This window comes from Camponotus vicinus, unplaced genomic scaffold (assembly GCF_025532165.1).
Source record: "Camponotus vicinus isolate PSW18456_S1 unplaced genomic scaffold, iyCamVici1.0 SCAF_5, whole genome shotgun sequence".
Lineage (NCBI taxonomy): Eukaryota > Metazoa > Arthropoda > Insecta > Hymenoptera > Formicidae > Camponotus > Camponotus vicinus.
In genome coordinates, this window is record NW_028141977.1 from 16621379 (window position 1) to 16647274 (window position 25896).

A 25896-nucleotide genomic window follows, 5' to 3' on the forward strand; every position below is an offset into this window, starting at 1 on the left:
TAGGTGTCGGGAAATGGATATATAACCCGGTCGTCTACCTGCTTACATCACTGACCGAAGAAAGGGCGTCAATTCTTCACAGATTGTTAAATTATTACATGAGGTTTATGGCGAGCGTCGAATCGATGGATCGCCGGGTGCGGCCGCATCGGTACGCCCGACGCCGTCTCGACTTCCAATTAGCAGCTTATCGTTTATTGGTTTTCGATATTTGTTTTTCTTTCGTGAACCTCATCGAAGCCCCCGAACGAACGCTCCTCGCCGGTCGTACGTTATTTTTTCGAGGAATGGAAATCAGTGGAGCCTTTTCCCATACATTCAGGAATGTCGAAGATTTTTCCGAGAACGTGCACGGAATATATTAATCGATGTAAAATAGCCGCCAAATTTTTTTTCAATCTATATATGAAATGTTATCGCAGTTAAACGTCATTTTGTTACAAAATAAATGAATTGCGACTGATGAATTAATAAATTGCGATTGATGAATTAATGAATCGCGATTGATGAATTCACTGCCATCAATGAAATGTTAATCGAGTGACCTAAGGAAATGTCGAAAGAGAAGAGGAGTAATTCATAAATGCAAGCGATGAGAAAAGTTCGGCGCGATCTGTACCGCTTCGAGGTGAAAAGGGAGATGTGAAAAAGAGGGGGCGATTCTGCCTCCTTCGCTCTCTCCTTTTTCCGCCGTGGCGGTCGGGAAGAGGGCTAATATATATCAGCAAGTAAAACAAAAGCCTCGGACAAACAACGAACGGTGATGTGTCTACTTCAAGGATGGTAGCGGCAAGGGAAATGAGGGAGTAGCGGGGAGGGAGTCGACGTAGGCGAGGGGTTGGAACGTTTGGCGGCGAGAGGAAGGGGAGGGTTGCCGGAGTGAGATATATGGGGAGGCTTTTAGTTTCGTTAATGGCTATCTCGCAGACCGATAAGTGCCGAGATCTGTCTACCTTCGCTTGCTTTACACCTTTCTCGCTCCGGCTGCCGCATGGCCGTGCCTTTGCGTTTCTATAAAAGCTGGAAAAGACACGGTGTCGGCCAAAAGGCCTCGCATACTGCTTAGAACGTTAACGATTATGCTTCATTTCAATGACTATTCATACACACATATAATATTATATATATAATTAAATAAAATTATTATTTGAGCAAACAATAAAAGCCACGTAATTTTGAAAATAAGATTATATAACCTCTCTGTAAATAAAATATTAGAAACTAATGATTTTTCAAGAATAGATATATTTGTTTATTGATGAAATAAAAGGAATATTTATAAGAAGTAAATATAAAGATTCTCTCTGTGTGAGAACCATTATATTAGTAGACTGTACTAAAGTTATTTCTCTCCTTTTGGAAATTTTTATTTTATATAACTCCGATTGCATTAATAAATAAGATAACCGCAGTTATTATTTACAGCTTAAAAATTTAAAAGAATTGACTAAGTAATTTGTCTGACAGAGAGAAAAGAGGGGAAAAAGATACCCAAAATAAGATTTAAATAAAGTGTGTATAATATATATAAAATTACTTGGCAGAGAGTCATTTAATGCAATTGAAATTTCCATTAAATATGAACGACTGTGTCGCCGTAATTATTAGCCATTTGACGATGAAAATATATTATGCGAATAAATTTATCATTTTGTTTCTTTTTAGAAAAGCGTGGTACTTATTTACTGTCACATAGAAATAAAAAAATTACTATCTACGAGATTGCGTCTTGATTGAAACTCCATAAATATAAGTGGCCAATGACTGCATGGTTTTCCCTTGACAGATTCGAAGATCGATCATTGTATTCCTAACGGATCGCTAATCGTTCCTGTCAGTCATCTTGGCGTTTTGCTACAATAAAGCGCTATTAGACATCCGAATGAAGTAGAAGAACGCCCTCGTAGCGTACGCGCTGATTGACGTTGCCTACTTTGCCAGAAAGAATGTAATTGATTAGCGATTTCCGGAGGGGAACTTCTTGCGCGAAAACCGCGTATATCTATAGGATACATGCACAAGCGAAAGAAAAATATAACATGGCCTAGGAAATTAAATACATAATAATAGCAAGGATACTTATGCATAGATTGTTATAATTAATTAAAAATTGCAATGGTATTTATTCGCTTTAAAAAAATATATACGATGTCTTTTTGATTGAATGCTTGATTTCGAGAAATTAAAAGTTACCGTTTCGATGAATTTGGCGCAGAGAGATAACGCATTCGCTGGAAAATACTACAAGACCGAGGGAATAGTTTAATTACATGCCAAAAATGATTGGGTAACCGGAATGCCACCGCATACGAGAACAATTAGACGCAACCGGGCAAGTCCGTGGTATCGAATAACGTCAACAATGGGAGATCTAATCAGAATAGACTATTACAATTCGCCGCTACCGATTGATCGTTCTCGCTATCGTTTACAAAGCTTGCAAGCGCGTGCTTGCGCATTGCGCGCTTCTCTCTCTCTCTCTCTCTCTCTCGCGTTTGCCCTCTTTAACCGCGTCTCTGCATCTCTATTTCTCTGTGTTAAACACAGTTGCAGATGCAGTGGAATACATTTAGCCAAGTACAAACAAGAAGCGTACATAGCTTTCTGCATTTCACGACGTCCAAACAGCAATAATCAAACTAATTATGTTTGCATCGGCGAAGTCGTCGAAAGCAGCGATTGCTCAACTCGCTATTATTTATTTGCTTTGCTACGCTTGACGAGAGATATTTTGTGATCGCTTTCTATACATGCAGATACTATTTTGCGTATAATATATATTTTATAAATTCTATCTTAATATTATATATTTAAATTATGTGTTATTTCATCAACAACAATTTAATCTTAATTATATTCAAATTTTAGCCAATTAATTGATGATTAATTGTTCGAAACAGCATTTTTTAATAAATACCACGTGTTAATTTTCTAAGGTCGAAACAGCTGTTTCCCGATATTTGCATTATCCTCGTGTCGCGTTAACACTGCCAATCTCGAAAACGCGCGTAATACAGATTTGGAGATTCGACCAAACGGATTTTGTGCCCCGTAGCAACATGTACGTTGCGTGTTTCACGTGTTAACAATTCGGTCGTGGTTACGATGCTATTTAACTGCCCTATCGCTCTGATTACTTCCCGGTGCTTCTGGGCAACAGCGAATCAGGATTTAACGGGATGATCAGTCCTCGAAATAATCGCGTTCGCGCACACGTATGTTCTCAAAACCGCCCAACGGTATTGTATGAGGAATCGATGGTGCTGCGGTTTCTTCTTCGATCTAGTTTGATCAAACGAGTCCTGAAACTTGCTGCAATTTCAGGTATATACTTTATACTAATGGGTGTGTATTTTAAGAGAATATTCTTTGGAATTGCTTTGACTTTTGCACGTTTTCCCTACATTTAATATGCACATGTTGTTTTTGAACAAGTAATATTAAATTTTTTTTTAATTTTCCAATCGAAAAAATTGAATTGGATAATTTGGATTTTTCTCAATGACATAGCATACAACATGTACACACATATATTAGACGTTTTAGCACGTAGGTAAGATACGATTATGTCGTGTGTGAAACGTAGCAGGACGTTAGGGCGCAAAGAGATGTAGCAATAAAGGCGAGTATGTTTGTTTAGGCTCTTTACTTCACTCAGGTCTACGTTGCCTCGATCTACCTTTGCTTTGCATCTTTCCTGTGCGACGGCTCTCGTCTGCTTCTGACGATATTAGATGAAAGTTGTGCAATCGATAACAGCTAAAACTCGCACCAAAAAAAGTTTATGTAAAATTTTAGATATACATATTCATAATAGGTGTAAGAGAGTATATAATATTGTAAAATATTCTCACACACACAATGCGCCAAGTGTTGAAATAATTTTTTCCCTAGTCAAATATTTCTAAATTATTTAAAAATTTCTATTTTTTTCTCTCCGAATTTAATAGGGAAACTCGTCATTCGCAATAACACACTAATTAAACTAATATTCCATCTCATTGATAAAGACATAGGCAGACGTTTAAAATAATAAGTGAATAATTGAACGCGTCTGCCAGCAGTATCTCATATTATAGATAATCTGTGAAAGTAACGACGCGTATGTTCATACGAGAGTGATGAAAGCGACCACCTTTCTTCAAAGCCCGGCGAGATGGACGTGCATTGTATTCTCAGAAATGAGATCATCGTTCACACTCTCAATGTCCAAATCTCATTTTCCACTCCTCCAATAAGTCACGGTACGTTTAGCATTCTCCGCAGTTATTCTTGTATTTCTTGCTCCCGAAATCTTAACACCACGGCGCATCCTCCCTGATGTTGCTCGGTCCATTCAATGTCGTTATACACTAACATATCCGCAGGACTCTCTCCACCATCTCGAGATAGGATTTAATTTAGTAGAAACACTTATGAGAGCTACTTGTGTAATATTCAACAGTGACTCTCAATTCAAGGATGTCAATATATTTAAATGACACGAAAGCTCGAGTGGAACAATCGATGAATTATTATTAATATAAATCGCGTCTATTTTTTTTTAGAAAATATAATAAATTTCGCACAATTAATCGGTTTTAACGACAGACAAATATAAGTAAAACATCATTGCGTGCTGCAATTTGATGTTTTTCATCAGAATTGCCTTTTTGCGCTACGACGTCGTTGGTTAACTGCTGACGAGGCTGAGCGAAACTGTTGGAAGATGAGGAGAAACGAGTCGGGTCCGGGCTGTTTTGACACGAATATAGGTTTCTTTCGCGATTTCGATCCGCTCGTTACATCGAGCCAGTAGGTTGGATTACCCGTGACCGACACCTGGAGGTGGGAACAGTCCTTTTCAAGGACGCCGAACAACGGATATGCGCATAGTCATCATCGATTCCTCATCGAGCGTTGATTCTCCCTTCGCCTTCTCGCGTTTCTTCTTCATCTTCTTCTCTCCTCCTTTTCTTCCACTACTCTGTTTCCTCACCGCATTGCAATCTGGTTCTGCACTGTCCGGCCGTTAAGACGGTTCCAAAACCGATTAGACACACACCACCAGTCATTGATGGCCCGGTGAACGTTCGTTCAGTTATATTATTCAGAAAGTAGAACTTGAAACGAAGGGGCGTGCAATTTAAAATTTAAATACTATTTCGATTTCTTTTCAAATATAGATATGTATGGGTTATGCTATTTCTTCGTTTTTGTACGAAAATGAATATCAAAACATATATAAACAAAAAATATTTCATAATCGCAACGTACAAGAAATCTATCTACACGTTTATTTGAATTTAGAGAAAAAAATAACTTACGATGACATGCATTTTAGCAATGATAACAAATGAAGGAAAAAATGCTGAAAACAATTTGTCTTGAAATGTGTTGCTGTCGATTATCGGAGCCGTTATCGAAACTGAAGGCTAAATTAGAACTGAATAAAATGCCGCGATCAATATGTAATATCAAGGTAAAGTCGCTGCCATAGATATACAAATGTATTAGGTGCGTTATTGAATCGCATATAGCATTGAACAAGTGCGACGGAGCCTGTCGCCTCGCGCCATGATACCCACGCTGTCACTTCCGGTTCCTCCCGCCTCTCCCGGTCGAACCGCTGCGGTATGACGTAAACGTGGGCTTCATTTTCTCTCTCGCAACGCATCAGAAGTTCATAATATTTTAATAATGACGGCTACCTGCTGCTGATACCAACCGTCGCCATTATGATGCTAATTTGGTGAACGATACGCATCACTACTGCGTCGACGAGCTACATCGTGTACCAGATGGCATCTGGATTCTGCTCCATTGTTCCCGCGCGCATAAAACTTTGCGCGTCCAGAGACTAGATAAATATATAAATCTAAAACGTTGATATGTGTGAATTGTATGTTGTCGGCATTTTTTCCTTTTTTTCACACTTTATTCTCGTAAACCCTGTAGAGTTCCGATTACAACGGACGAGAAAATCTCTTTTAATATCGCCGGGTTTTGTGTATCAAGTTGACAATTCGGAGATCGAATTTACACGGCGCTGTGGTTCGTTTTTTAGGCGACTAAATATTGTAGAATTTTGACGAAAGACTTCTTATCTATATTTGATATGCGATTTCGAAGATGATAAAATTTGGCTTTGGGACATATTTCCTATTAAAATTTAAAAAACTAGCTTTTTCAATCAGCGCATTTATTTTGTACCTATTTTATGTAATATTTTTAACAAAATCTGTTTTGTAAAAAATCTTTCTATCGAAGGTTTTAAAATATTTTTCATATCGATAAATCGTGTAACATTTAAGAATCCCTTCGATTTTACTCTTCAGCTTCTTTTTAGATTTTTCGCAATCATACTTATTCTTATACCTTACATTTTTCTTTATAAGAAAGTGTTAGTAACGTATTCATCCTAAATGCGCAGATATATTGACGGCTGAATATACTCAGCGAATACGTGTGCGGTCAGTCGGAGTCCTCCGAATAGTAACGACGTGACAATCTTGAAGAAGAGTACTCGAGGGATTAGGGCCGTTTGAGTAAATGCATGATTGGTAGTCGAAGGAGCGGTCTCGAGCGAGATACTTGTGGTCTGGGTCGGTGGATTGGAGAGGTTCCGGTTGATCGGATTGCCGATTACCAAGGGGCAGGGGGAGAGGGAAAGCGTTGGTGGGACAAGGAGGAGAGGGTCACGATTGCACGGCAGGAACCGGTACGTAGGAGAAAAGGGACATGTTAAAGTGGTAGGAAAGAGACAGTGAAGATCACTTCCGCTCCGTGAAGCGTACTAGAATGCAATGCAGTACGTTTGGTTCTTCTCTTCCTTCATTAATAATTATACAGAATCACATTTCACGCCATTGGATCAATAAAAAATTGATAATAGCCTGGCATCTATAATCTTTTTGTTTATAATGTTATATTTATGATATATATATATATAAAATGTTAAACGCTTTATTTGCTTCTGAATCAATCGATTGTATTAATTAATAATTTTAGACATAGATTTTTAATTTATTGGTTAATTGTAGTGATTGTAAAATATACCAAAACTATCAAGTTTGCTTTTCTAATCAGTATTTTGAATTTATGATAAAATATGGTTTTGAATTTTATTTAGAGAATCTTGATAATGTTTTCATAAATCTTTCCCTAATTTTTAATTATATTTTTTAAATATATTAATAAATTTTAAATAATAATTCTTAAGATAAAATTAAAATAAAATTAATTGTTTTATTATTGAAAATTTCGTTACGACTGACACATATTGCTGTCAATTTCATCGCTTTTCGTAGCTTTTTTTCTAATACTCGAAAGAATATCCGATAATGTGTGAGACAATCTTGTGACGAAAAAAAAAAAATTATAAAAAATATTCCGATATATTACCAATAATAAAGCTTTCGCTCTTCGCGCGTCATCGATTCCGCGTTTCGCTCTGAATCCTATCGAGCACGCATGTTCACATACATATACGCACATCCGCGGAACGCATGCCCCTAGAGATCTTTTGATTCACTAGCTGAACAAGCAAACCCGAACAACAAGGCGCGAAGTACGAATGCTCTCTTTCTCTCCGTCTCTCCATCCCTGCTATGCTATATAAAGTCGTTCACCCCGATTCAGACAATCTAGTGTCTGCGCACGGCTGCTGGCTAACTCGGGAATGATCCGTGATTGTATTAATATCACAACACGCCCCGGTACGTATTTATGCGTCTTTTATCTCTCTCTTTCTCGGGCTCTACACGCCAACTTGATCGTCGTGCCGCGGATTTATGCGATCATCGTTGCGCCATCTCATTCCTCGCCCAAGTCTGTCTCTTGAGATAGACTGTGCACTATTGTCGTTAGAAAGGACCGCCTGTCTCAGTCGGAGGTCATAATAATGAGCAAAATCAGTTATTAATCTCGCGAGTCTCCTCTTATTATACATTGATTTAGTTTAACTCATAACATGGTATATATTTTTTAAGTTACACTCTTGTAGTGATTTTCTCTACTACGGGATTAAAATGTGAAAATTTTGACAAAACTGATTAAATAAAGAGATTCAAATTTAATTAAAAATAAAAATAAAAATAAAATTGCGATATACTTTAATATTTTAAAATATAAATTATAATATTTTAAAATATAAAAAAGAATTAGCTTCTGCAGAAAATAATTTACAATAATTTACAACTGACAATAGATAATTATAGCTACAATAATGTATAGAGACAAGAAAGGCTGATGTAAAATTCATTCAATTGAACTATTTAATTTTTCACGTTTATAGACTACCTAGGATTGACAACTATTAATCTTGGAGAAAACAAAAGCTGCAAAATAGTTTTTATATAAATTGCAACGGATGTTACGCTTCATATTACGAACATGAGTAAAATATCATGTGTTTTTGTATAATCATTTTTTCGCGAATAACTTAAATTTTCCGTCTGAAATCTTCGAAAAAAGTTTCTCAGTATTCAGCACTTTATAAACCAAAACCATTTATCCTAAGCGAGCGTAAATCTCAGTTAAAACAAACTGTTCGTGTTCAAGGGTGGCGCAAAACATCAAACAGCAAAATGGATTTGATGGTCGCTTTGAGCTCAGTATTTCATTACACTTCGCGAAAATGAGCGCTACGTGAAAACTTAAAATGCACAAACGCGCAATAAATTGAAACACTATCTCTTAATTAATACCTAATCGATATCTGCATCACGACAAGCACTGTTAAATTTTAGTTTTTAATTAAAAATTGAAATTGATCGGCCTAGTTAATAGAGAAGAACTATCTCGTTTTCATCGAAATTCGCGTTTTATGTGTTCCAAAAATTTATTACTATCAAATCTATATCTGTCTCTTTAATTGACGTCGATTAAATCCGATCATTGTAATGCAAATTACATACGGTCAAAAAGTAATATACAAAAGGTTTATAAAAGTGAATGTTCTCTTTACACTCAAAATCACGTAAAGTTTCGACGAAACAAACGCGTCGCTGGATGTGGAATTGCAATGTCTATTGGAACGCGCGTCTCTCTCCCGAAAGTAGCAAAGCAGCGGTTTTAGGGTTCCCCTTTTCGACTCGCGCGACGGCGAAAAGAGGCGTTGAAAGACAGGAAAGCGAGATAGGGCTTGCGAAGCATCGTGAAGTGAAGTAGGAAAGAGTGAGACGCGATTGTGACTTTTGAACGAGTTCCACACTCTGTCTCTCTTCTCGGCTGCTACGCATATTGTTCTATTTATGTAACCATTGTTCATCCATCGTTTAGGATAAATTTAGCTGGCGGACGAAGAAAAAGAGAGAGGGAGAGAGAAAGAAAGAGAGAGGACGAAGAGGAACAGGAACGAGAGAGAAAGAAAGAAACAGCGAAAGAGAGTGAGAGCAGGGCGGCTGGCTGTCGGTATGTCGGGTCGACTTTTTAAATGTTTCTTCTCTCAGGCTTCGATCGTTTACTCTTTCTAGCTGGCACCCTCTCACTTTCCGCTTCTGTCCCTGCATGTGCTATTAATGATACCGATTAATTTAGAACTATTGGGTTTCCCAATTAGCCAATCGGAGCTTGCGATATGTGCCGCAGAAAGTCGCGCTCTTTTTCTCCATGGTTTTCTGGCCGAACCAAACGTGGGCACAATTTGCGAGAGAAAAACGCATATGTATCAATGTCTCTTTTAATCGTCGATCCTCTAATGAATATTATCCTACTTTTGTATGTGTACTCTTTAAAAAATCAATCAAATTTTGTAGAAAAATATTCATTGTCGATATAAAATTATTCATAGAATCCAAAAATTAAATTCGAGTTACACATACATTTGTTCGGAAAATTGCTTACTTTAAATTTTTAATGAATGTAATAATATATTGGTCAATATATCTCTGGTTATATAGAGATCAATATAAAAATACTCTTTAATTCATGTAAAAAAATGATAACGTATCTCATAAAATTATTAAAAATATTTGTCACGTGTAAACAGCATCATGAAACTCATCATAAGACTGTTGGTACTCACAAAAATATCCTTTCATAATTTAATCTCAGCTCTTTTAGTTCATCTTTTTTATTTCAAATATTTCATCAATATATACCAATTTATACCGAAATATTTAATCTGACTATGAAATACATTTTAGTCATCTATTAATCAGATGCAAAATATAAAAGTTCAAATTTTAACTAACTCTTGCGAAAAACTGCAATCTTTCAACACTAGCAATTCCCTTAATTAGCAACGTATTGCGCCAAAAGGTAGTATATTGGGAAAAGACGTCAATCGCAATTATATTAATGAGAGAATCGTGTTACGTGTGACGGAACGCGCGTTAAGAAAGTAGAAGAAGCCCATAGCGCGGACCGATCGAATTTCTACTTTCTCACTCGTGTATTTCATCTCGTGCTCTCTGCCAAGTCTTATGCATGCTGATCGTGCCAAATACCTTCCTACGTTCCATCTATTTCCTCCTGGCAGAACGTTTGCGGATCTGTATTATTTTTATCTGGTCATTCACAGTCTCCGGTTCGGGGAGAGGCAACATTCCATTTTTCTCTTTCTTCATTTTTTGCCCTCCCTTTTTTATCCTCGTATCGGGCGCGCGCGCGTCTGGGAAAACTATAGATGTGCTATTATTTCGACGTGTTTCCCCGTTTCGCGAGCCGCATGTCGGTGCGATTATCGATAATCGTTAGGCTGTCTCGTCCGCCGTTCAACTTGCATCGTCGGATAGTCGTTCCGACCTGTACCGTGCAACACAAAGCTATAATTATTAGAGCGCGCGTCATCTGCGTAACCATCACGAGGCAGCATTTATAAGGGTGTACTCTTCCCCTCTTCCACTCCATGACATCATAACTCGGGCAAATATTTCTGCAATCGTATACCATGGAGAAGATACATCTTCCTATCCATTGTCGCATTGTAATTATTAAATATGCACGCAACTCGAGGCGAAATCTCCTTGTTTTGCTCCCTCAGTGTGTCTAGTGACGTTTCTGTTAAAACTAATATAATATAAATTAATATAAATTAATATAAATTAATATAAATTAATATAAATTAATATAAATTAATATATAAATAAATATATAATTTATATAAATAAATTAATATAAATTAATATAAATCAATAATATAAATTGTGATATATCTTCCTATCCATTGTCGCATTATAATTATTAAATATGCGCGCAACTCAAGGCGAAATCTCTTTGTTTTGCTCCCTCAGCGTGTCCAGTGACGTTTCTGTTAAAACTAATAATTTATTCGTCAAAATCCCTCGCATCCTTCTTGATGCAATACGCTCTTGAAAATTATTCCTTGCTACGATCGAAAATTTTTTTCTTTTATACATTTCAGATATATATCGTTCTCGGCTTTAATTAATCCGGTTAATTCGTCTGGCGCGCGCGTACGCGAACGGAATAGAAAGACGCGAACAAACGTGTGAGTCGATGCACGTACGTGAACTAAGAGAGAAAGAGAGGTACAGATAGATAGTAAGCGAGACTTCTTACATAGATAAGCAAGCAAAATGCGTATTTTAAGTCGTTGGCTGTGTTGTTGGCTACGTGGATGTCATTTATCGTGTATGCATAAATCAGCACTGGTCTTGTTTGTTACCTTATTCCGTGTAATCGTTCAAGATGACCGTTCTTCCGGCGGATAATATCAAGGAAGCGTATACAACGCGAGAGATAATTACATTGTTTCGCGATAAATGATATTTGACTAAACGGAAGTAGAATAAAAGGAGAAACGTTGATTAAGAATTTATCAATTTTTAAATGTCATGAGAAATAAATCGGGTTAACGAGCAAAGGACAGTAGACTTAATAAATTAACAGATGTTGGATTTAATTTTATATTGCGAAACGATTTAAATATCGAGGTGTATGTACAACCTACAATTTAATTGCACGAATTTACGCGTAATCCATAATCATCGTATCACGTGATATACATCCTATACTCATCAGTAATTATGCAATTGAAGTGAACTGACGAAGTGTAGGAAACGGATGAGATACAATAAGCTCTTGTGAAGCTGCAAGGAATGCCTATGATCCGCCATCTCTCGGAGAGTATAAGGACTCCTTTCACGATTTTACGTGATTCCTACAAAAAAAAGGCGCTTGGGAATTGCAGAAGTTTCCCCTAAATCGACGATGCAGTCTCGTCAGCTAGATAAGATCTGATAATCGAAAAGATGCGAGCCGATAAAGGGGGGACATTTCGACTATTTAAGAATTAAGCATCTTGAAGCTGATGTGCTTATTATTTAAAAATTTAAAAACGAGTGCACTTTATTCGTAATTTAACTTTACTGAAGATTTTTTAGATGTTAATTTAATATCATGTAATGATATATACTTATTTTTAGAAATAGTTCAACTTTTGTTGAATAAGGTGCGATTATATTCTTCTTCATATCCTTTCCACAATATATAGTAATAAATAAAATAGAAGATTAACTTATATTCACTTTTTCGTCAATATAAATGCTTAAATTTCAGATTATATCGATGTTCATTATGTATTATTAGATAAAGGAAAATTGGAGTACAATTAAGATTATCAGTTTTGACTTGAATTGAGATGGAAAATGGATTAATTAAATATATAATTCCGACGCATAACATAAATATTTATCATTTATAATGCATGATTAATCAATCAATCGATGGTACTTTTCTGGACAGTATATGATTTAACGATTATAAGAATTTATAACCGATATTTTAGATGATTTATTCCATTCCAAATGAAAAAATCGCACAAAAAAGGATAAAGCTCCCTTACAAGTTAAAAAGAACGACAGTCGGTTCTCACACGGTCCTCAACGGTCTTTTAAAGAGAAGAGTTCCGCGAGTCCTTTCCCATCCTATCCTGGTCTAATTCCCATGAGGAGTTGCTGCCGTACGTAGACCAGATTTATGTGTAAAACTCCCGCGCGCCGCCCTCTCCGTCCAAGTTGACGGTGATGCAGAAAACGATCCCTCAGGACTCGAGAATAAACTTACTCCTAACGATTGGGAGATTTGCATGATCGTCGGGACGATATCATAATTCGACGTGGCGCAATCAAAACCATTCGAAATAGTTAGTAACTGTAATGCCTGGATAAAAGGATAACATAACAACAGTAAATAAGGAAATTATCGACGCGAAATTTTTGAAATTCCTAATAATTATATATATTAATAAGTGTATATTAATCTAATAAATATTTGTATATCGATATGTATAGCAGAAAGATTATACAGCGATGGAGAAATGCGCTTGTTGCCTATCAAGATGCGTAAGCGAAGATATATATAACCCAACAAAATTCCATGCATACCGGATATTATCCCGAGAAACCACGTAATAAGTTAATTATGAAGTTATGCAACAGGAAATCGTGGACGTTTTCCCTATAATCCTTTTGATTTATAGATTTTTAAGATTTTTCCTCTAGACTTTTATTATAAATTTCTATGAATATTCTAACTTTATTCTATTCTGATTGCGCCATTTATATATTAATGATTATAATATTATATTATAATGCCATTAGAAAGAGCACATATGTGTGTACATATCAAGATATTTTCCAAATCTTTTCTTCAGACTTTGTTTCTTCAGACTTTTTTTTCAGTTTTTTTCTACAATTTTTTCAATTATCGCACATTACAATATATATATAATTCACACTTAAAATCATCAATTTTGCAATCTTACGTCGATGCGTTCGAAGAAAACTAATGTTTTCACAAGCCACTTAATAATTCCGCACGCAGTGCGTAGACGCGTGACCTGGACAGTTCCCACGCACGATGCGGAACACCACGCACTAAAGTGACGTATCACATACGTGATCATGTTCTAATGCATCGTACGTTTCTTCGGAAATAACAATTAGACGACAAACAAGGCTACTTATAACGCAATCTTACGACTGCAACACAGAAGAGGCTTCGTTTTGCTTCTTAAAGTAATATGAATGTTTTATGTCATTTAAAGAAAATTACGCTGTTTTTTAAAGCATTTATAAAAAAGTTTATCTTTTGAATTAGAATATTCTTCACTCTTTCATTCCTCTCTTTCTCTAAATGTGTAATTCTCAAACCAAGTTTCTTCTATTTTTTCATATAAGTGTGACTTATGAAAAATTATTCTATCAGTGCTACAAAGTTTAACTCTTCTGTACAAGTAAAATATACTATTTATCGTATTATTGTATTATTGTACTATGAATACGCGAAATATAATAACCATAAATAGCTGATTATATCTTCGATATTTAGAATTGAAAGCAAGAATTCTATCGAACCGACCAGCGTGTTTAATGTTCATTTTATATCTCGATCGTTGTATTCGCTACGAAAACCTTTTCATATTCTCATTATATAAGCGCGCTGTAATCATATTCATATTATATCTGATTCGAATAGCAATTCACAATCGGATCGTATACAAATATTACCATTACAGATATGCCATTACGCATGTAAGTATTATTATTATGCGACGGCATGATAGCTCTCCGGCATTCCGTCATGTTCGCGTTTCCCAGATCGAAATAATGCTATGCGGACATTATAATCGTAAATATGGGGCCGCGCGATACTCCGTTAGGTACCCACATGCCGTCCACCTCTATTTCAAAAGAGAATCATAATTTATTATTACTACGGATATATACGCGCGGAATAGCAATTCTGCAGAGATACACAATAGTACGCTTTACTCTTTCGAGAACCAGGCCGAGTACCGATCGATCTCTGAATACTTAGGCGTTTCATCATTCGCGTCGTCAACTTTTTTTTGTCCTCCGACAAAATTATGAACAGTTTCTTTTCGAGATACAGACAAAAGTTTACCGTTCTTTGATATCCGCGTGCTTTCGCAACGAATGCGTCACAAAAAATACCGCGCTCTGATATTAAAATTAGTTTGTGAGAACGATATACAGGGTGATTCATTTTATTCTTAACAGGCAAATATTTTGAAAAATATGCGAGATACGAAAAAATGTTTCAGACAAAAGTTACATGGTTTTAAAGGAGACATAAGATGGTGTCATTAATTTGACCTTAAATAGTTACTTGAAGGTCACGTAAAGGTCACCCTCAATTTTTTAAATGGAACTGCCTATTTTTTATTACATATTCTTGTAGCTTATCTCGAGAGCTTTCCAAAACACTATAATTAAGTTAGTTTTCATTAAGTACTTTCCGAGTTATGAGGCTTGAAACCGTTTCTTAATTTTACATAATGGAATCAATTGGTGTAAAGAAAACACATAGTTATTTTTAAGAAAAAATATGTAATTGTTAATTGCAAATTACATATTTTTTTTTCGAAACAACTATGTGTTTTCTTTACACTAATTAATTCCTCTCATTATTTTGTACATAAAAATATTAAGGTAAGATAATCGAAAAATGAATATTTTACAAGATATTTTACGGTTCATATAAAATTAAGAAACGATTTCAAGCCTTATAACTCGGAAAGTGCTTAATGCAAACTAACTTAATTATAGTGTTTTGGAAAGCTCTCGAGATAAGCTACAAGAATATGTAATAAAAAGTAGGCAGTTCCATTTAAAAAATTGAGGGTGACCTTCACGTGACCTTCAAGTAACTATTTAAGGTCAAATTAATGACACCATCTTATATCTCCTTTAAAACCATATAACTTTTGTCTGAAACATTTTTTCGTATCTCGCATATTTTTCAAAATATTTGCCTGTTAAAATTAAAATGAATCACCCTGTATATTATCTGTAGAATAGTTTAATTATAGCAAATCGAAATACGGTAGAATTTTATAACATTAACATGAAATGCAAGAAGGAGAGTAAAATTTTCAGATATTTTTCTCATTAACACTTCGTTAATCGAGATATTCAGCTAAACACAACATCTATTCTATTATTCTATACATGAGACTTATGGCGGTTATAGGGGCGGCCGATAAATCGAAGAAATCGAGCGAGGAATATCAATTCCCGAGGTGGCCTCTGCTGAACGTGGCACGACATTGAAAAGAATGTAAATGCGTTATGACCGGCCCAGTTTTACGTTCGATGTCACGAAGCATTCGTCAACGTGTCTCTGCCTGTGGCTTACAGATTATCTTATAAATGAATGAACGGTAGTTCCAGAAAGCGCATCATGCGAACTATAGGCCGTACGTGATGCGCAGTCGAGTCGAATTTCGTGAAGAAAGATTCGTATGTGACAATAAAAATTCAAAAAATCGATTCGAACATTTCTCTAGATGTGCCAACACTTTCTTGAGCTTACTTGAGAACTTACAAAATTAAAAATATAACAAGCACGTGAATCACGTGTTAACAAAGTGTTCCAGCAAGAATCTCTTAATAATGTCATAATAATTGATTTCAAATGCAATATTGCGTAAATAGAAACTCGAAAGTGTTGCAAAATAATAATTTTCTTCTTTCAACATTTTAATATTTTATTTATTTTCTTATTATAATTAAATGAAGATAATCTTACCTATTTTTTTATTATAATTGAATGCAGACAATAATAAATAATATAAAAAATAATATAGAAAAAAAATCTAAAAACATAAAAAGTAGAAGTTCAAGATTTCAGAGAGTAATTCTGAATTTTTATAGAAAGATATAATAAATTTTGCATTTTCGATGCAGTATAGTTTATAACATTTACTGAAGTATATTTAAAATGTAAAAAAAATATTGTTGCCGATTATTATAGAGAAAATAATTATTATTACGTAATATTTATTATACCAGACGTAGATTTCAACGTAATGCATAATTAAGATTATATACCTGTTTTATTATCATTTTTATAAATCGTACGAGCTTTTTTTCTGCTACTAGACTAGCGATCGACGACAACGATCGAAATCGATGGGATTGGCACGTATCGTTAAAGGCAAGCGGACCACCAAGACCGGCGGGGCAAGTATCACGGTGTCAATTAATGAGTCCCCTGCCCGGGACCATGGGATTCTCGAACGTTATGTGGAACGGACCCCAAAGAGGTCCCGCGGAGAAGCAAAAGGAGAAGTTCTTAAGGCTCCTACGGTTTTGTCGCGTGATTCCTGGTAGGCAGCCATAATAAATACATAATATGCACATAAAGGCAAGCCGGCGCGATCGAAATGATCAAGAGAAATCCTCACCCGCTCCGTGGGTGGTTCTTTCAACCCGCCTCGCGCCGTTTCTCGTTCGAGAGCGCATTCAAGCGAGCATAGTGGAAATCACATCGTTTCCCTGTCCAGGCGTTCGAAACAGCCAAGAGTACTCGCGAGCCCTCATTGTTGAAAGATGTAATCTACGAAGCCTTAAAGTTTTTATTGCGTCGCCATCTTTTAGAGCATGATATAAACTTCACTACGTTAAAATGTTATATGTAATTCAATTATGAGAATCCATCTGCATGAGCAACAAAATGATAAAAAAGAGAGAAAGAAGAAAAGCAAATTTTAATCAGTCCATTAGACATATTGCAAAAATATATAATGTATATTTATGTATAAATTTCATTAATTTATGTTTATGCATCAATTTGTAAAATATATATACATTTTGTTTAGTATTTTTAAGATCAAATCATATACAATATTTTCAATTTTTACGTAATTATTGCAATATCTTTCTTTAAAATATTATTTTCATAATATTTTTCTTAATATAAAAAAAAAATAAATCTCTTTTCCCTTTTTTTCTTTCTCTCGATAAAATTTAAATGTATCATGGCTCAATATTTTGAATCTTTATATGGATTCTTATTCTGATAGAAATCAGTCTAATAATTTTTTAGTAATCAATATTATTAAATAGCGATTGATTGAATAATAATTAATATTATTAAAGAAATTTTTTCATTTTTTTCCGGTTCTATTTTTCGCTGTCATATCAATTTTATTTCTATAATTCAGACGATTCCAGATTTGGCCTTTTGACGAGAGCCTCGTCGTCATGCATTTCTTTCTACGGCCTAAATTCTGTTGAAAGCGCGTTAGAATTGCACGAAAGAGACTAAACAAATCGCTGCTGTCGAGATCAGAAGCGCGCATGAGAGATGCTAGGTTGAACGAGGACGACTTCATCTCCGTGGTGGTCCGATGGAGGAGCAAAAACACCATTATGGTAGAACGTGTGGCCTATAGTACATTTTTGAAGATGTATAAATCAATATACACATTTATATTGAAATACTTATTTTCTGTCTTTTCCATTGAATTAAAAAATGTTGTTATATATTGACTTAAATGGAATACTTCTAATATATATTACTTAAGTATATTAAAAATTTATATTATATATATAACGTATGTCACATTTAAATCTTGATTTTAACAATAATGTTTTCTTCTGATTTTGATTCATATATATTATATATATTATATTCCCCACAATATCCATTACAATTATGTTACATTTTTCACTACAACCTTCCGTGTTAACATTATCACATCGTATTCAGTCACTTTTACGACAGGAACGTTTATGTATACGTAACTCATCGGTATGATATGCAAAAGTTTCGAAGAGATCCAACCCAAGATGCTTCACGAGAACTTAGGAAAAGCATCGGCGGAATATGTATTGCACGAAAAGTCGATTCAATGTTTATATTGGACGGGAGCTAATGGGGATTCGAGCGTCGATGAGGCTTCGACGACGATGAACGTTCACGTCCGTCAAGGGAGTCTGGGCTCTCGATGTTTTTACGCCGACGTGCCAGTAATTTACAGTCGGTCATTCGGCCATACATGGACGGTACGATCGGTAGCCTCGCGATACGTCAAATTAGCCCATATATCATGGCTTTCTTTACCGGTCCACATCGATTTATGTGCATGCCCATAATATAAATTATTAAATAAGTCTATGTATTCGCACGTATACAAATACCTCTCGACCGTGATATGCGTTTGCGTGTGTGTGAATCACGAGAGTATATCGGTGATTTATAATTCTTTATAGTCGCAAATCGAATCATCGTGACAGTTTCAAGATCGGAGCAATGGTCATCCAAAACCGAATAGTCGTTAGCGAGACAGAAATATATTGCACGTAAATTTGCTTTGAGAAACAAATAAGGAGCAATCGATTTATTCTTTGCGAAGATATATTTGCGTATTTTTGGAAAGATATCGACAGACTTAAAATATCAAACTTGACAGGTATAAAGTTTTAGTAAATAATATTGCAGATATATTGAGCTCTAATATATAGAGACTTTTAGAAACATATATAATAATTGGAAACAAAATATATAGCTCCTCTCTTTTATTTCCTATAATTTTAGATATATTTGCGTATTTTTGGAAAGATATCGATAGACTTAAAATATCAAACTTGATAGGTATAAAGTTTTAGTAAATAATATTGCAGATATATTGAGCTCTAATATATAGAGACTTTTAGAAACATATATAATAATTGGAAACAAAATATACAGCTCCTCTCTTTTATTTCCTATAATTTTATCATTAAAAATATTAATATAAAATAATAATTCTACGCTTGTGTGTAAAGATATTTTTGATTTAAAAGAGAAGAGACGTTTGTTTTCAATTTTATTATATCATAAACTTACAGTTCTTTCATATTCTGTCTTTTATTAATCGTATAACTTGTATTACCATCAATATGAGAACAAAATCTCAAATCAATTTAATATTAATTCCGGCGCAAGAATCCGCATCGCGCAGAGATCGCGAGATACGACATGATTTCGAAATCCAATCGACATTGGCCAATAAAACTGTCAAACGGTAAATCTTCAGGAGAGCACCTCCGGCTCTTGGAAGGTTGTAGCGCTGTATTGACGTGAGTTATCAGAGATAGAGAACGCTGAGAGAATCGGGGTGGATGACTCTCCCGGCTCCCCGCTCGCTTACCCTCGTACACGATGATTCTACGTCGTGCAACCCTCAACGCGGGGATTGGCTTTACCGACCTTCGCGAAACGAAGGATGGAGGAACAAAGAGAGAGAGAAAGAGAGAGAAATAGAGAAAGAGAGAGAGAGAGACAGAAGCCACTGGGCTTGTCTCATTTTACTTTACAAGAGGGATTTAAAAACGAGGAACCGTTTGACAGTTATTGCAGCCTCGCCGACGCACACCACTACATCCCAGCCTCCCCTCTGACCTGATCTACCGGAACTTCGAATTAAATCTAATATATACAATAAACAAGGAAACAATCAATAACAAGAGAGGGTGCCCGCTTCGCGTTGGTATTCCTAACAGTGTCGCCTTAGATCGAGATAGACAGTGATATGTCGATAATTAAACGTCTCGTGTATCTTTGTGTGTGAACGTTGATAAAAGTGTAAATTGTCGTAATATCGGGACGTTTGGAGGCTTAACTTAAACGATGAAAAATGACGACAATATTACATCTCTTATTGACGACAATATTACGTCGATCATTGTGAAAAATTTTCACAATCGTATTAATATGTGAAAATCTTTGTGAAATGCTTTCATTTTTATTCGTATATAATCAACATGAAAAGCTTTTAGATAATTAAATTAGGGTGTTTCTTGATAAAATATAATATAATATGTAGTTGCAAATAATGTACGATGATATAGAGTGCTCTAAATAAATCTATTAAAGCATAAGAGAAATTAAAGAAAAATATTATATCAAAATTGAAAAAACTATCTAATATGCGCATAAAACATATACGCATAAGAAGACTCTTTTCAGTTTCATAGTGATTTCTCATCCGTTGCTGACACACCGCGTTAGTTCTTCCGGTCATTAAATCCAATCTACTATGTAATTTGCAGAGACATTATACGAACTGATTAAAATAATAATGCCGGACCGCCATAGTCAATGAGCGTAACGCGACTCGTACTGAACTACCTTATGAATATTGATCTGCATCCGGTGTTTGGTGATAAATATATCATGTGGTATCGTTCTTATATTGGAATTACAATGGAACTAAAAAACCGGACGTCATCGGCGACATGGACATTCGTTCGATCCAATCATTCCTCTCGGACCGTATGTATTATTTCTTTTTAATGCGGGATGCCTTTTATATTCCCTTCGCGAATTATTTACATAATTATTCGATATCGATTCGCTTATATCTTGTTCATACGATGAAACCGAGCAATCTTCAATAATAATATATTTTCTTGGTTATTTATTAATTATGTAATAAATTTCGAATATATATCACTTAAGAATATGATTAAATACATGATACAAATACAGCAATATTTTTAAATTTGTATGTGTAAAAATTGTGATAAAACGAGCTTTGTGAGAGAATAAAGAGATAAAGATTGATACTAACTGTGTTTCACTTAAATGGAAGACAAGCGGAGACAAAACGAGAAAGTGAAAAAAAAAATAATGATATGTGGAGTCGCAGGGAGCCGACGAATAAGCGCTGCTAGTCTTACTACCGCTAGGTAGCGGAACCCCTGCTGGCGCGCGTTAGGCCCCCCATCGACACCTGACAACCTGTTAGCTGCTGCCAACAAATTGCTTTGCATCCCAGTCAACTTAGTAGTGGCTATCATGGCTCGAATTATCCATTTTCTTAATTCAAATGAAGCGACTTTCCATTATTTAGCTGTCCTACCTTTCGTTACATTATTATAACTAATTATTTATTAACACGAGCATAATTATATCAGATACTTGCAGGTGTTATTGTATAATGATTGTGTAAACTCATGTACAAAAGGAGATACTATTTTAATTATTAAATTAATTATAGTCGAATTAAAATACATTATCCATTTTCTTAATTCAAATGAAGCGACTTTCCGTTATTTATCTGTCTTATCTTTCGTTACATTATTATAACTAATTATTTATTAACACGAGCATAATTATATCAGATACTTGCAGGTGTTATTGTATAATGATTGTGTAAACTCATGTACAAAAGGAGATACTATTTTAATTATTAAATTAATTATAGTCGAATTAAAATACATTATATAAAAAAGAGGAAACAAAAAACTAAGTAAAGATGTCACTGGAGAATAAGATGAACAAAGGGAATCCATTAAATTTCAAGATCCAAAGCGTGCACCCTTTTTCATTACCAGCGATCGATGGAGATGAAAACGCCAGGCGATATAATAATCCCCATAGGCGCGACGATATAACGCGACAATTTCTCGGTGCATTAGAGGGGACTTACATATTTTATGGGGATTTTTGCATATAATTTTACGGCGCGTTAGTGCGACATTCAAATACGCCAGCTGGATAAACAGAGCGCGACGATTCTATTCCCTCTCCTCCGGACAAGTGACGAAGGTGAAACGATGGATCGGAAAGAGAGAGAGTCAAAATGACAAAGAGCGGCGCGGGGGAGTGAAAGAGAGACGGAGCGAAAATAAAAAGGGGTCCCACAGGAAAAGAAGGAGATGCAGCTTACGGGAGAAGAGAGGGCGCACGCCCGCGATCTGTTTGCACAGCACGCGATACATGTGTTCATGCACCGAATCCAAGGGCGGCAGAAACGATTTGACGATTCACTTAAGGGCTAATCCCCACCTCGTCGTGCGATCGTCCCGATGATAACCGCGTCTGCTTCTTCATAACAAATCATTTCGTTTTCGAATGACGTAGCTCGACAAGAAACTGTCCAACTATACAAGATTGAAGAAAAATGACATATTATTTTATACGAAATGATACGAGCGTAAGGAAAGTTCGGCAATATCTTATTTACATTTTATAAAGATTCACTTTTAATTATTTAACATAATTTTAATCACGTATATATATTATCATTAAATTAGAAAAGTATTTAAGTGTGTTTACTTTGCTTCTCATACTACATGAAAATTTACGAATGTCTTTCCGACTAAAGATCGAAATAATGATCGCAGCTTCAAGCTGAGAATGAAAAACGATTGAAAGAATCAATGATCCAGAAGTTGACGTTGTCCGGAAACTGCCAGTAGGGCCGGCATCATAATATCCACGTCTTTACCGGAAACGTAGCAACGCGTGGCCGTTATATTGGGGGAACGAATGCAGTTGTGATCCATGCCAACTAGTCGGAACGAACTACTGCTTGTCGGATTTACTTGGATACGTATTTATCTTCTCAGTACATTCCTATCTTATTATTTATACATAAAATTCGCATTTCGCGGTATAATCATAAAGTAGTTTCTGCAGCGACGAAATTCCTCTTGTCTGAGCATTGTTTTTACCAAAGCTTACGCACATAAATTGAGAAATTTGAGAAATGAGAAATTATTAAAAATGAATTATTAAAAATAAATTATTAAGAAATGAGACATTATTAAAAATGAATTATTAAAAATAAATTATTAAGAAATGAGAAATTATTAAAAAATAATAAAAATTAAAAACGACATACCGATTCGCAATTTGAACTCGTACGTGTATTTCCCGTGTGTTTGAAATCGGCGGACGAATCCGCCTTGAGTGAGTCAAAAGAGGACTTGAGCCAGCCAGTTCCCCGGGGAACATTACTGCCGTATCCGGGACTTTCGTCCGTCGCTTTGATTTATGTCCTTGTAAGTGACGTCACTCGTGTGCGCGTCCGCCGTATTCCCGGCGTGGTACCCCCTTGTGTGTGCACAAAGGATCCTCCGTCATATTATCCCGGGCGTAGCGTATATAAATGACCGAAATTGGGACTTATTGTGTTTGTCATCGGCACGGGAAATATCTTGCGCCCTGATTTATTATCTTTGCCTTTAGCCGCGCGCCTAGTCTTTTCTCGGTCGATCGCGTCTCGTTGTAAAATAATCGCGTAACCGAGTAATGAAACTTTTCTTAAACGAATAATATTAAAAAATTCCCATACAATACATAACACACACGTATAACATTGTAAACTGTTGTAATTTATAATGAACGCACTTGTTGTTTTAATAAATGTATGTATTTTATAATTTTATAATAGTGAAAAAAAGTAGAGACATTGGCAGCGCATTCTTTTATTCATTAATATCAGTGCCCTGGACATTATCAAGAATTGTCGAGGCGCTCGTTTTAATTGCAATTAAAATCTTTTACATAAGTTAAAGACAGGGCTGTCCATGCGGAATAATTAGCAAAGTGCTTTCAGCGAAGGACGCCAATAGCGCCCCGTAATTGGCAATAAAACATTTCATTGAACCGCTAACTTGGTCCCGCGCGCGAACGAACGGACCGGGGAGGGAAGGGAGAGCCTATTATCTTATGATAATTCGCGCCCGGGGTGAAATTAATCGAGTAACTACAATTTCATAATGGCTGCGCCCTTAAAGCGGGAGGCAGCGACGTACTTATTCACGAATACGGAGTTGCCAGCTCGTGGGGGTGGGAAGAGAAGGGGACGCTGTCTCTTCCAGTCTCTCTCCTCGTTCATTCGATCTATTTGCTCTCTGTCCCAGTCGCACCTTGGCGCGGGCCCGTGCGTATAACTCGAATGACATAATTGAATAATATAACGTGCCACCCTTCCTGAGCGTAGAACTGAACCGCGCCGAGCTGAGCTGAACTGAGTAATAGTAGAGCGAGTCCGGGACTCGTGGGACCTCTCGTCACGCATATTTCATTACGCGATCTGGCAACCCTGCAACCCCATCCACAATCCGACCTCTCTCTATCCCCAGCATCGTGGTACAAGACGCGATATACATACGTCCAGGCGAATCCTACCGATTCCATCGAATCGAGAAAATGACGCGACACCTCTCAGAACAGGTCATGCAATAAAATGCATTCAGTAGATTATTCATCTTGCCATCGTAAGATCAATATTACGAATTTCAAAAGAATAATCTCTTTGATTATATAAATCAACATGTAATTTAATTTTCAAATGTATATTTTATTTTGTTAGAGTAAAACTTTATTCCAATGTTTAAAAAAATTATTGCGTACCTAAATTAAGGAAAAGTCAAATTTAAATCTACCCATCATATACACGATATCTCGAAACTAGCTGTGAGACATCATATATATACAATTTGCAGCATTTAAAGTGACGTTTCTGATTTTATCCCGATACATACTTTGAGATACCATGGCACAATTGGAAGAAAACAAAGAGCCGATCTTGCGATTTTTTAAATCTGCGCGACATTACCTGTGTAACTGGCGCGTATAATGTGTACCCATATTTTTCTTACGCGAAAAATAATGCCGATATAACCCTCGTTCTCCGACTTTTATCGCGATATGGTAATTTCTCCCAAAGAACGCAACGTACGCGCGCGTATATATTTGCGACCGTAGCGATCGCGCGAATAAGATATACCATAGAGATATCTGTATAATCCGAGGTATTAGTAAGCGTCCTCTCTCGTGACACTAGCATATTCCGCCGGGCTACTCCATTTGCACCAGACCCCTATCTCGCCGTCCTGCCAGTTCGATATAATACCCCGGTAATTCTCCCGGGAAACGATTCTCCACGGATCCGTTGCGCCTCTCGCTAAAGAAGTCCTCCCCCATCCGGCGCGCGATTCACATCGATTCACACTCATAAAATAACGCGCGAGTACGTTTTGACAATTCTATTACGATTATTCCGTCGCGCCGACAGCTGTTGCACGCTCCACTCGACAACTCGTCTCTCTATCTCTCTCTCCTCGTCTATTTTATTGCGTAATAAAGAGCGATGCCAAGCGGTCGCGTAATTGTGCCTTGAGGAGGTATGATTTCTTCGTTAAATTTGCCCTCGTGCGAGATTTACCTTTTTAGAATAAGATTGCAATACGCGTATATAGAGTGTTATAAAAGTACAATCATTTAAATAAGATAATATAAGATAATACAGATAAGAAAATATTCATTGTACACTTTGACTCATAAAAGATACGAGAAATATTAACAAAAAATAATAGTCGATAATTATATACTTTATGATCCAAATGTTCTGTGTACAATGTA

General features: G+C 36.0%; 3 long non-coding RNA genes across 5 annotated transcripts in view; 2 read left to right on the forward strand and 1 right to left on the reverse strand.

Moving 5' to 3' along the window:
• Positions 1–25896, reverse strand: part of LOC145972576 (uncharacterized) — a 169542-nt gene that overhangs the window by 93771 nt on the left and 49875 nt on the right. Inside the window, exon 3 of one of the 3 annotated variants that reach the window (XR_014439212.1) lies at positions 10098–10992. The exons of 1 other annotated variant lie outside the window; for it this stretch is intronic. This is a non-coding gene — a long non-coding RNA (uncharacterized LOC145972576). Of the gene's footprint in view, positions 1–10097; positions 10993–11182; positions 11243–25896 lie in introns of those variants that run through there. One more of the 3 variants, XR_014439214.1, reaches the window with a different exon arrangement.
• LOC145972577 (uncharacterized) overlaps positions 1–25896 on the forward strand; it is a 111048-nt gene that overhangs the window by 36941 nt on the left and 48211 nt on the right. The gene's annotated exons all lie outside the window — the stretch shown is intronic.
• Positions 7655–18171, forward strand: LOC145972578 (uncharacterized). Its single transcript, XR_014439216.1, has 3 exons — positions 7655–7697; positions 16854–17080; positions 17918–18171. It is a non-coding gene; the product is annotated as an uncharacterized LOC145972578 (long non-coding RNA).